This window comes from Durio zibethinus, chromosome 8 (genome assembly GCF_047325235.1).
Source record: "Durio zibethinus cultivar Kanyao isolate XHJ-2024 chromosome 8, ASM4732523v1, whole genome shotgun sequence".
In the NCBI taxonomy this organism is placed as follows: Eukaryota; Viridiplantae; Streptophyta; class Magnoliopsida; order Malvales; family Malvaceae; genus Durio; species Durio zibethinus.
Window position 1 is genome coordinate 792645 of NC_143169.1, and position 12909 is coordinate 805553.

Consider the following 12909-nt stretch of genomic DNA (forward strand, 5'->3'; position numbering starts at 1 on the left):
ATAACAACTGGGTTGAACATCCCATTCCTTGGTCCTTACTATTTGGCATTGGTTGTTAGCATATGTGGAAGTTACGTAATTGCCTCATGGCCTACTAATGTTTCAAAATTTATTATGTCTTGTGCTAAGGATTATTTGAAGTATAGGACCATTACTAATAATTTACCAGCTATACAGCTTTTTTACACAGAATTCTATTTACACTCCCATTTTTACTCTATAAACCTTACTAATAAATACATCCCAAATTCAAACTTAAATTTCCAAGTTCTCCCTTTTTGTTTATTTCCTTCCTACCCTTTCATTTTCATTCTTTGTTCTTCTCTCCAATTAAGTCCCTAAATCAATCAAATTAATTCCAAATAGCATCCTGTCGGTTAAGTGAACTTATTATCCTAACATGTACTCACATATTTATTCAAGTAATTAGATACTTCAATTTTTGAAATCAGTTGCTTATGTTAAAAGTAAAACATAACACATGCTAATCTCACAATTTTATCTTAATAATGCCTCAACTAGAAATAATTTAAAATTAATATTTTGATGCAATAGAAATCTCGTAATTATAAATCATTAAGATTCTATTTACAAGACATTTATTTTATGAGCTTCATGACAATGATACACCTTTTTGAATAAGTATAATGATAATTTGGCAAGTATCTCAAAGTTAATTTGTTAACAATCGAAACGTGACCCAAGCACACATCACAGGAGTTCAACCATGGGAGTGTGGTTTGATTGGTATTGAAATGGTTAGTGGTGTCTCTAATTCCCTTTCATGCTTCTAAGCTTTGCTTGAAAAGCTCAAGAATAATCGTTGGAATGTGTAACTAGAGTTGAGAGATTAATTAGCCTAATGATGAGATTATCTAAATATGTGATTAGATAATCTCATTTATTATCTTATGTAATACATTAATGAAGATGGAATGACAACTATCGTAATAGGAAATATCCATAGGATATTGGCACCAATGTTACAATGGGAGATTTTACACTATGACCAAATAAAAGTTCAGTTCTATAGATATGTCTAACATTGTTGACAAAATATTTTTGCTATGAATGACTATTTTCAACTGATGAATAATAGTTTTACCTCTTCTAGTGAGTGGATAAGAATATTTTGGCTATATAATCCCTTTCTTTAAAATGGTTGTCGTAATCGTTTTAAGACCACTAGATGAATTTAAAAATAAAAAGGAGTCGCTATCAATTTTTTTGATTAAGTTTGATTGGCTACATATTAAAGTTTATCTTTTTAATAAAATTTTGGCTACATATTAAAACTTATCTTTTAAATAAAATTTTAAAATTAATTAAAATTTATTAAAAAGATAAATTTTAATATGTAGTCAATCGCATCTAACCAAAAAAATTAGTAACAACTCCTTTTTATTTGAGTCTGGGAGTCGATTATGTATGGGAAAAGATTAGCACCTTTATAGTACCTGTTTAAAATAATACCAATTAATTACCTGTTATCCTTCGAATTTTGATAAAACTAGTCTTATAATTTATTTTATTTATCACAATTTTGGCTTTTTTATTTTTTTTATTTGAGAAAAATAAACTACAACCTTGATATCGAAGAATTCTAAAAAATATTTCAATACACTGGTAATATTTGAAAAAAAAAATTTCATATAGGAATTTCTTAAAACTTGGTACTTGGACATCTTAAGAATCTCATCCTTGGAGGCTTGTGTTTATTTTCCAAGAATTATGTGCATACAATGCAAATGACAAAATATTAATGGCCATATTTTGTTTTTGCTTTTTAATTAATAATTCTTTTTCTTTGTTTTTTTAGTTTTTTTATTACTTTTTTTATTTGAAGAAAAGTGAAAATTTTATTTTATTAAATTTTTTTGTAAATACTCTAATTTGTTGGTAGTATTTAAAAAATATCTTTTCACCTAAAAATTTCTTAGGTCTCTCTACTCCACAAGCTTAGAATCTTAGCATCGGGTAAAATTTTCCTTTCTTTCATTTTTTATTTTAATTGTTAATAATTCTTTTTTTTTTAGTTTTTTATTATTTTATAGAAAATTTTTTTTATAGTATTGAAAACTTTTTATAAATATTATAATATACTGGTAGTATTTAAAAAAAAATTTCTCATCTACAGATTTTGTAGGGCCTCACTACTCGAATATTCTCATAATCTTGTTATCGGAGAGATTTTGTTTACTTTTATAATATGATGCACATGAATTAATTTATGACTCTATTGCCTTGCATAAAAGTTTATTTTTAATAATGAAAAGTAAACGTAGATTTTTTGTATCGAAAATTATTCTATATACTCTAATTCTTTAGCAATATTTTTAGAAAAATTTTTTTACCTAAGGATTTTTAAAGAATCATTACTTAGACTTCTTAAAAATCCCATTATTAGAAACTCGCATTACTTTCAAGATTATGTAATGCAAATGATAAGGTGAAATATGCATATGAAAGTTTTTTTTATTCATTACTTTTTTATAACATATATATTTTTTAAAAGGCATATTACTTATCTCTCTTATGTTATATTTTTTTCATTTCTCATTTTAATTTTATCTTAATCACCTAATTATTTTATAATCATTATTATTAAAAAAAATTTAAAGGAAAAAACAAAAAAAATGTTTTTATTGAAAATTTTTCTAGATACCCCAATATTTTGGTGATATTTTTAGAAGAATTTTTTCACCTAAGGATTTCTTAGGAATCTCTACTCGAACTTCCTTAAAATTCTATCTTTAGAGATTTTCATTTTGTTTCCTCCATTCTTGTTTTTATTTTATTTTTATTCTAATTATAATTATTAATTATTATTATTAAGTATTTTTTTTGAAAAATAAAATTAGTTAATAATAATATTCATGTATCATTATATTAATTTCATTATTAAAAAGAGTCATTCTTCCTTGTCATCATTTTCCCTTTATGTTTATACCATCATTTAGTTGTAAGTATATTTTTACTAAATTAAATGAATGAAAATTTTTTTGTGTTGAATACTTTTCTAAAATACTATTTTATTTTGGTAGTGTTTTTTTAAAAAATATTTTCACTTAAAGATTTTAAAAAATCACTACTCGAACTTTCTTAAAATCTCATCATTGAAAAATTTCATTCATATTATCATTTTGCTTTGTATAAATCTAAAGTATATGAAAAATAAAGTGCATCAAAGTATATTAAAACATGAAAGAATAAATTGCATTAAATTAAACTAAGCATAGGAATCCAATCAACAAAGAAATTAATAAATGCATGAAATTAAAAATTATGATTTATTTAAGTAACACAAAAGATATATGCATGGGCCCTAAAACGTTTGTTGGACTATCATAACCAAGGTTTATCAAGCCTAGGACAAAAAACATGGTAGTTTGTTCCCAAATAAAAGGCAAGGTTTTGGACTTTTTATCCCCTTTAAATGGCTCACATGTGAAGAGACAACAAGTAGGTAAAGCTTTCCCTATACTTACAAATAACCATTATGCAAAAGATCACAAGATATGTAAAACCTTCCACCTATTTTTCTTACAAAACACCTTTGCTTTTTTTTTTTTGTACTACCACTTCTTTCCATTCTATGCTAGAAAACAATGAGAAAAATTGGATGTGATAATACAATCTTTGAAGTTATAACTCCATATTTTGTTTTGAAAAATGCCTAAAATTTCTAAGCTCTTTGGACTTTAACTGAACCTATCAGCATTAATGATCATAAACAAAAAAAAAAAGCCTTCAAGACTCTATGCAATCTTAATATAGAAAGGATTTAACAAATAATGAATAGAATAAGGCCTGGTTTTAACAATAACCCTGCATACATTAAACGAAAAACTAGTAACCAAAAAAGCTTGAAATTTTAGGCTTCAAGAACAAACAAAATAGCATATAGCATATATTTCATGTATGAAACAAACCATAAATAGGAAAAATGAAAACTTTGAACTTTTTATGCACAGTCTACATACAAAAAGGAAGTGAGTGACCAAAAGGCAAGAAACTCATATGACTTTAAGCTTTTGCAAACCTTATGCACATTAGAACAACAAAAACAAACTTTTAAGAAAACTTTCATACACAAACCCTTTCTTTTTTATTTTGGAGGCCATTTCATCATTTTAAAAGAAGCTTCTTTTCACATCTAAAATAACATTAAATCGGTAAAAAATAAAGCTATGAAGTTTATGAACTAACTAGTAAGAAGGTCAAGTGGACTCGAAACATTACTATAAACTTTAAAACTATTTTTCTTTCATTCACGTGTAACTATTGGACACTTAAAACAAAACATATACCTTTTATGTAAAAACAAGTGTGCAGAAAGGAAACACCTATTTTTGCAACAAGTGAATCGAAAATAGATGAGCAAAAAAAATGCCAAAATAACAAAAATAAGCTTTAAAAGCAAAACTTAAACGAGAATGTTATCTTGCTTAATACAACAACCAATAAATATATCAAAACAAGGGGAAGCTATAAAGTTCCTTTATATAGCAACCAAAGCAAAAAGGAATAGCACCATATAAAAGAAAACAAGATAAAGGAAAAAAGCAAGACCTAAACTTTCATGGAAAAGGAAATAGTTAAGGAAAGCTACCTTTTTGGTTATTATTTATGGCTTTCCTTTAAAACAACCCTTTCATTTCTCTGTTTATGGTTGACCTCAAATCCTCTCTTTCATTATTTGTTTCTTTTTTTCTATTGGTGGTCATTCGAAAGCTTTTCTTACTTTTTTTTATTAGGTTTATAGCATTTTCTTTACTATTTTTTTTTTGTTTTAGGTTTCCTCCAAAACTCTATTCTTTTTTTTTTGGTGGTTTTTTATTTCCTTTTATTTTTGCAAGAGGTCACTTTTTTGTGGTTTCTTTAAGTTTTTTTTTTCAAGCTCTTTTTTTTTTTGAATAAAAAAAAGCCTGAAACCCTTCATTTTTATTTTTTATTATATTGTCCCAAGTCCTCGCTTTTCAAGCTTAACTTTCCTTTGTCTTCATACTCCTAGCTCTACCATCCTATCAAAACATTACTACTTATTTTTTTGTAGGTTTTGGCTCTTTTTTTTTGTCCCTTGACCCTTAGCTAGTTTGTAGTCGAGTTTATCTCCTTATCTCTTGTATTATCACGTGAAACACCAAAACTGCATTCTGTGCCCTTTTTTTTTTTTAGCTTCATTTTTTTTACTAAAACCCTTCCCTTTTATCTTATGTAAAGCTTTATGCGAAAAAATCTTTAAAATACATGGGTAGGCTTAAGTTTTCACCTTTGTTGGTTAGGCCATTATCACCTTTTTTAGGCCAAGTTTTTTCTTAGCTTAGGATTCATCTTAAGCCATTTCTCTTCCATTTTTGTTTTGGGCCTTTTGAATGTTTGGGCGAAGCTTAGGTTTTGCTTTGGTTTGAATTTTCTTATTTGGGTCATTGATGGTCTATGTAACGAATCTTTTAAAATGAGTTGTATAATAGACTTGGTTTGGGTTGACTTGGGCTCAATTTTGAGAATTCTAAAACCTTTAAAAAGGTCGTATTATGAGCCATACATTGAATTTTTAAAATGGATCATATAATAGGCCCAAAATAATGATCTTATCCCACGAGCAAAAACGTGCTCAGATCAACGATGTTAAATTGTTTTGGACAAAGTTAGGTATTTACAATGGTTATAAATATTCTCATAACAGTTTTAGGATCGTTAAACATTTTATTTTATAATAGAAAAAAATGAAAAGAGTGACGACCAATCTTTTTTAGGGTGTGATTGATCACCAAAAATTTTATCTTTTTAATAAAGTGGTAAAATGAGTTTAAAGTTTGTTAAAAAGATAATTTTGGTCTACGAAAATAAAATTACGTTCAAGAATCGATTACGTATGGAAGAATTAGCATCCTCATAGTGCCCATGAAAATTTGTACCAATTAATCATGCCTTATCTTCAAGGCTGGATAAAATGATTTTGATTTGAAATTTACTAATAATTTCCCTTATTTTTTGAAAAAGAAAATCGATTTTATTAGTCATTTATTTAGGAATATTGCAAAAAACTTTAGGTTAAAGAATTATCTTAGAATTCTTCAATATCTAGGCAGAATTTAAGATAATTTTTTTTGTTTAAGATTTATTATAACATTCCTTAAAAACAAAAATAACATTATTTGTAGAAGATAATTGTTGGTGACTTTCCAACATCTAGACAAAGTACCAAGAATTATTTCACTTAAAACGTTATTTTTGTTTTTTTTTTATAATTTCATATTTTTAAACTACATTTTAAAAAATATATATATTTTTATGTGAAAGAACTAATGATGGTACAAATATCTAGCAAACGATAATGAAATGTATAAATATGCGAATTGAGTACAAACAATAATGAATAGATGCATGTATGCCAATAGAAGCTACGCAAGATGATGAAATGCAATTTTGAAAATCAGGTCCTTAGATATAATGAGACATCCCTAACTTTTCAACATCTAGATAGAGCTTAGGTATAACTATTTATATTTAAGGTCCCATTTTAAGTGATATATATTTTTTACTCTTTTGTTTGATCTCATTATTATTATGTAGGTTAAGGACTCGTATAAAGAAATTTAATGAAATAAAATTTTCTAAACACCCCATCTTTTAGGCAGCATTGGGGAACATACTATTGTATATGAGATTTTCATATAAATCATTAAAATTTTGAGATGGTTTTGTGTGTGGGCTTAGGTTGAGATTTTTAGGGTTTAAATGATTTTTTGGGCTTTGAAAATCTTCTTATGAGAAAAATAGGATAGATCAATAACCTGAACCTCTTTAATTATCCCTAACATCTAGGCGAACTTTCAAAACAAGTTTGGTTTTCATATTTCCCTTTTTCTTTTAAAAGTTTTACTTTCAATGCAACATGAGACAAAATGAACAATGCAGATGTGAACTAAAAATTGAAAGAGCCAATTTAATCAATGCTATGTATATTTAATCCTATACTATTTTCTTTCGATTCTTTTCCAAATAAAATAAAAAAAAGGGGAAGCAATTTTATTTATTATCATTTTTTTGTTTGTAAAGGAAATATATATACTTTCAATTTAATTTTTTTTTAAAAATATTTTTTTAATTTTTAAAATTTTAACATCTAGGTGGAATTAAATTTGTCAAAACACGATTTGAATTCCCTCTAGCATCTGGGCAGGGTTTTCAAAATTATTTTTCACTTAAAGATAACATTTAATTTTTTTATTTCAAAAAATCTTCTCTTTAAAAAATATCATTTTTTAAAACATAAAAATATTATCTTTTACATTTTTTCAAATTACATTTTTATTGTATTAATCATCCACAAATAAATTAACTTTTAAAAATAGGTTTACATGTATTTTTATTTATTATTATGATTATTATTTTTTACGATTTCGAAAGTAATGTTATTTTTTACGATTTCTGAAGTAACATTAACAAGCCTAAAAAACATTAATGGCATAATAAAATAAATAACCAAAAGGCAAAAAAAATATACCTAAATAGAACTTTCACAATCTGTTGAGCCCAAAAAATAAAACTGTTGGGGTGAAAAGTGATATGGGCTTTGTCTAAAAGAAAGAGACTGAAAGTCAACTAGGATAGGGTTAGGCTTGGATCACTAGTTTGGGCTTGGGCAAGGAAATCTGGGTTGGTTCGTGGGGGGCCTTGGAATGGGTATCGGTCCATTGGGTCGAACAGTTGGGATTGACCCAATCAACCTGTTTTTTTAATGCTATTATAAATTCTTAAGTTTTTTTTATTCATTTCTTTATTTACTAAAAAAAAAAAAAGAAATCTCTAACCCTTAAAAGAAACTAGAACATGTCTTCCCTAATATCCCATTTTCAATACCGGTAGCTACCATATCTGTCGGTCAATGGCACATTTTTTCTCTTTTTTCTTTGGTTTAATCTTTTTAATCTTTTTTTCTTCTCTTTCTTTTTTCTTATTTTTTTCCTCCATTTTTTTCTCCCAATTGTGCTTACCTTTTCTTTCTTTTCATTGAAACCTCTTTTTTTCAATCTACACTAGTCTGGTTGGGCCATCAACTCTACCTCCGTTATTTTTTTCTTTTTCTTTTTTTAGCTCAGTGCTATTCCTTCTTCTAGTCATCGATTTAGCCAAAGCCTGGACCACTGCTCGTTGCTTCCTTTCTTTTTTTTTTTGTTATAGCCAGATGGTGCCCAAGGAACTATCAAATAGGATTTTTTTTTAATTTGCTGTTAGGTTCCTTACCAGTTGGTAAGAGCTATGGATATTTGTTTTGATTTTTGTTTTATGATTTTTAAAATAAAGAGCAATGGGTGTTTTTTTGGCTTTTTTTAGCTATTTTTTCTTTTTCTTTAATAGATAAAGTGGTTAAGAGAGTTGGTTTTAAGGCCTAGTGGTGAAGTCAATAGTGAGAGAAGAAGGTTGTAGGTTTGGCTTGGGTGTGGTCTTCGATGCAGATGGAGCTTTACAATTCGGTGTAGGGTGTGGATGTGTTCTAGTGAAAGGTTACAAGCAACGAACGTGCAGTACTAAGACACATGCTGAACATATTCTCGTGTGCTACAATTGGTGTGGGCATGAAGATTGGGCTACGATTGAAGGTGTTAGGGCACATGAGGCTAGGACTAGGATATGGAGGTAGAAATTGTTAGAGATTTACAAGCAGTGATTTTTTTGTTTATTAGTTTTCTTTTCCAAAATTTCACCTCCTCCATATGTTTTCATTTTTTGTAAGAGAGCTTAGATGAAAAGATGAATGAATTCAAATTTTTTTGAAGTCTTCTTGCTGCCTTTTTTTTTTATTGATTTTTGAGGTATTAAGTTATGAATTATTCTTGGTTTAAGAGCATAGAAGAGTTTTGTGTTAGATTGTCAAAAGTTAAAAAAATGGGTGAAATCATTGAGCTAAAAATAGGCTAGGTGAATTGGTGAGTTTTTGGAGAACAAGAAATTGGGAGCAGCCTGATATTGTCATTATAATTTTTCATTGTCCTTAATATTTTAATTAATGAAATTGTGCTTTAAAATTGATTTAAAATTAACCCAAAGATGAAATTGAATTTGGTATAAGCTTATAAAAAATTATCTTAAAAACGATTAATCTGAATCAAGATTTGAACGAGCCTAATTATACTACTTAAGCTGGCTCAAATCGAAACATTCAAGGTAGGTGCAAAAGTCTTATATGATCGAATCTATTAGGATAAAATTAGGTGTCTATAGCTACCTATTTTTGCATATACTAGAATAAGGAATAAGGTAAAAACGTAGACAATAATTTTGTCCAAAGTTAACAATTCAAGGTTTTTTCAAAAGTTTTTTTTTATTTTTAGTTTTTTTCTTTTAAAGGCATATGAAGTTGGAGATGATTTGAACTAAATGTGAGTTAAAGAAAATAGAATGATCGAGATTGAATGTGAGTCAAAAAATAAAGATGATCGGGACTATATCACAAGTCAAAGAACAAATATGACCGAGACTGAGCTACAAGTTAAAAAATAAAGACAATTGGGATTGAGTCGCAAGTTAGGAATAAAGATAATCAAGACTAAACCGTGAGTCAAGAAATTAAAATAATTGGGATTGAACCACAAGATGATGAATAAAGATGATCGAGATTGAGTCGTAAGTCAAAAAATAAAGATGATTGAGATTGAACTACTAGTTAAAGAATAAAGATGATTGGGAATATGCCGCAAGCTAAAAAATAAAAATGATCGGGACTTAACTGTAAGTCAAAGAATAAAGATGATTAGGACTAAACCGTAAGTCGAAGAATAAAAATGACTGAGACTAAATTATAGGTCATAAAATAAAAATGATTAGGACTGAATTACAATTCGAAGAATAAAGATGACTAAAACTGAGCCACAGGTCAGGAAATGAAAATGATCAGGATTGAACGCAAGTCAAAAAATAAAAATTACTGGAATTGGGTCTCAAGTCAAAAAATAAAAATGATCAGGAATGAACTGCAAGTTAAAGAACAAAAATGACTGGGACTAAGCCACAAGTCTATTAATAAATAAACGATCGACATTAAACCACAAGTCGAAAAATAAAGATGATTGGGACTGAACCGCAAGTTGAAAATAAAAATAACCAGGACTGAGCCGAAAGTTAGGAAATAAAGATGATCGGGTGTGCTATAAATCGATAGTCAAGGTATTAGTGCTCTATAAAATTTAAACAACTTGGGCTAGATTTTTTTCAAAAATTCATAACATCTGCAATCTTGCTATATTTGATCTCATATAACTAATCCTTATCCCATACTTGCAATTAATGGAAACTTACCTTAAATGTCATTTCCTTTAAACCTTGACATGATTCGTCCAGCCATATATTGTTTTATCATTTTTCTTGATAGATTTCCTCCTAGCTCCACCTTCATTTATGGCGTCGTTTTAAGTTTTTAGCTTAACTTTTTTTTTTTGGTTTAGATCGCTCTTTCCAAGTTTTTAGTCTGGATTGAGTCCCTTTTTTTCTTTTTGTTTTGTCTTTATTTTTCATTTTTATTTTAGTTTTTTTATCCATTAGGGGTTTTAAAAATTTTAAAATCTTGACTTTGAAATTTAAAAAATTATGCTTGAAGGACTTACAAATCATGACACCAAAAATAGATTCTGTTTAGAAGACTTACGAATCTCACCTAAAGGACTTAGAAAATATGCCCAAAAGTCTTATAAGTCTCAATACCTACAAATGCTCCTCTAAAAAATGGTCTTGAAACTTTAAAATTTAAACATTCTGTTAAAAAGACTTACAATTATTTTCTAAAAATTTGCTTTCGAAGAAAAATGAAACATTCAATTTCTAAAGCTTATTGAATTTTAGGTATCACTACCAAAGGAAACTTGGATATCACCACTGAAAAAATCTTGGATATCACCTTCGAAAAATCTTTGAAGAAAACTTAATCACAATATTTTCATTAACAGGTGTCAATTTTAGTAGGCTTAAAACTAGGTGTCTATTGAATTGGGTTTAAAATGCCAGTTAATTTGGGCTTGATGTCAACTAGACTGGGCTTAAATATTGTTGGTGCCAGATAATTTAGGCTTAGATGTCAACTAATTTGGGCTTAAGTGCCAATTAATCTGGGCTTAAGTGCCAATTAATATAGGCTTAGGTACCAGTTAATCTAGGCTTGAAGTGCCAGCTAATCTAGGCTTAAAGTACCAGCTAATTTGAGCTTGATTGCCAGCTAGTTTAGGCTTAAAGTGTTAACTAATTTGGACTTGAGTGCTAATTAATCTGGGCTTGAATGTTATCATTGCCAATTAAACTGGGCTTTGTGCTGGTTAGACTGGGCTTGAATCTCATCTTATTCATAATTTTTTGACATTTAATCATTCTAACACTCAACTTGTTATCATATCTTATCTTTTTTTTTTCGTTCATTTTTTCAACGACCCCTTCACTTTTACAGATCCTTTTTCTTTCGATTTCTTCAAACTCTTTCGACATTTGGCCTCTTATCAAACTATTGTCAGTTTCTTTTTTTTAGTTCTCTTTCGTCTTTTTCGTGGTAGATTTTTTTTCTTTTCGCTCATTTTTTCTTTTCTTTTTTTGTTTGTTTTTCCTTTGACAGACTTTTTGTTTCTACTTTTTTTTTTCTTTTGACATACTTTTTTCTTGAAGATTTCATTTTCTCTCTTTTTTGTTTTTATTTTTTTTTAAAACTCAAAAGAATGTCTATGTTTCTTATTTATTTAATGTTTGCAAAATTGACAAATGCAATATGATGTAAATATATAATATCAAAATAAATGATAAAAATGTGAATGACTCTAACCAATGCAAATGATCATAGATGATAAAATTTTTTCTAGTGATAGTAATGCGAATACTTTTTATGATGCAAATATACCTAACAAATATATAAATGCAAAACTTATCCTTATGATGCAGGTGTCAATATTCTTTCTATGTAGATGCCCCTACAATGATGCAAATGTAAATTTCATTTTTCATGATGCAAATGTATCTAACAAAGATGTAATTACAAACTTTTTACTAATAAATTTCCTTTACATGATGCAAATGCCCTTTACAAATGTAAATGCTGATTTTCATACGTGGTATAGATGCCTTGAAGGTATAAATGCAAATTTGTAAATTCAATTATTTTTTTCAATGATGCAAATGCTTCTTGCTATTACAAATTTTAGTTTTTTTAAAAAATTACCAATGCCCACGCTAAAAATTTAATGATGAATATATCGCAGTATGAATGCAAACCAATATTTAAAATAGTGATGCGTTTGTGTGTCAAAAAAATGTGGATGCTAATACTACCTTTTTTCTAAAATTTTTTCTCAATTCTGCTTATTCCTCATTGCCTATCAAATTAAGTTTTCAACTTCTTTTCTACAAGGATCTCAATTGACCCTTTTTCTATTCTTTCACCTATTTTCATCTTGTTTTCTCACCAATTTTTACTTCCTTTGCTTTTCAAACAAGCTCTCTCAATTTTTTTTTCATTTTTCAACACATTTTCCTTTTTATTTCCATTTTCGTACAACATGCAACATGTATCTTGGACTTGGTTGCAAAATCAAGAAGACAAACCACCGCATTCTTTGTAAAAAAGTATATTTTTTCTTTTTCCTTAATTCTTCAACAAAAACTTTTTTCTTTCTTGAATCCAAACTAGTTTGAAAGTTCTCACAATTCAACAAATTTTTTTTCACACCCAAGCACGATTTTCTCGTTTTTCACAAAAATACGTGTTTAATCTTTCAAAAATTTTCAAAATGATCAATAAAATTACACCATATAATTAAGTTTCTATGGTTATAAACAATAAAATGTCCAAACAAATATGACTTTAGAGTCTTTTGAAAAATGATCTTCCCTATTAGAATTGAAAAAGGTAGCAATGGATCAAACGGTTCA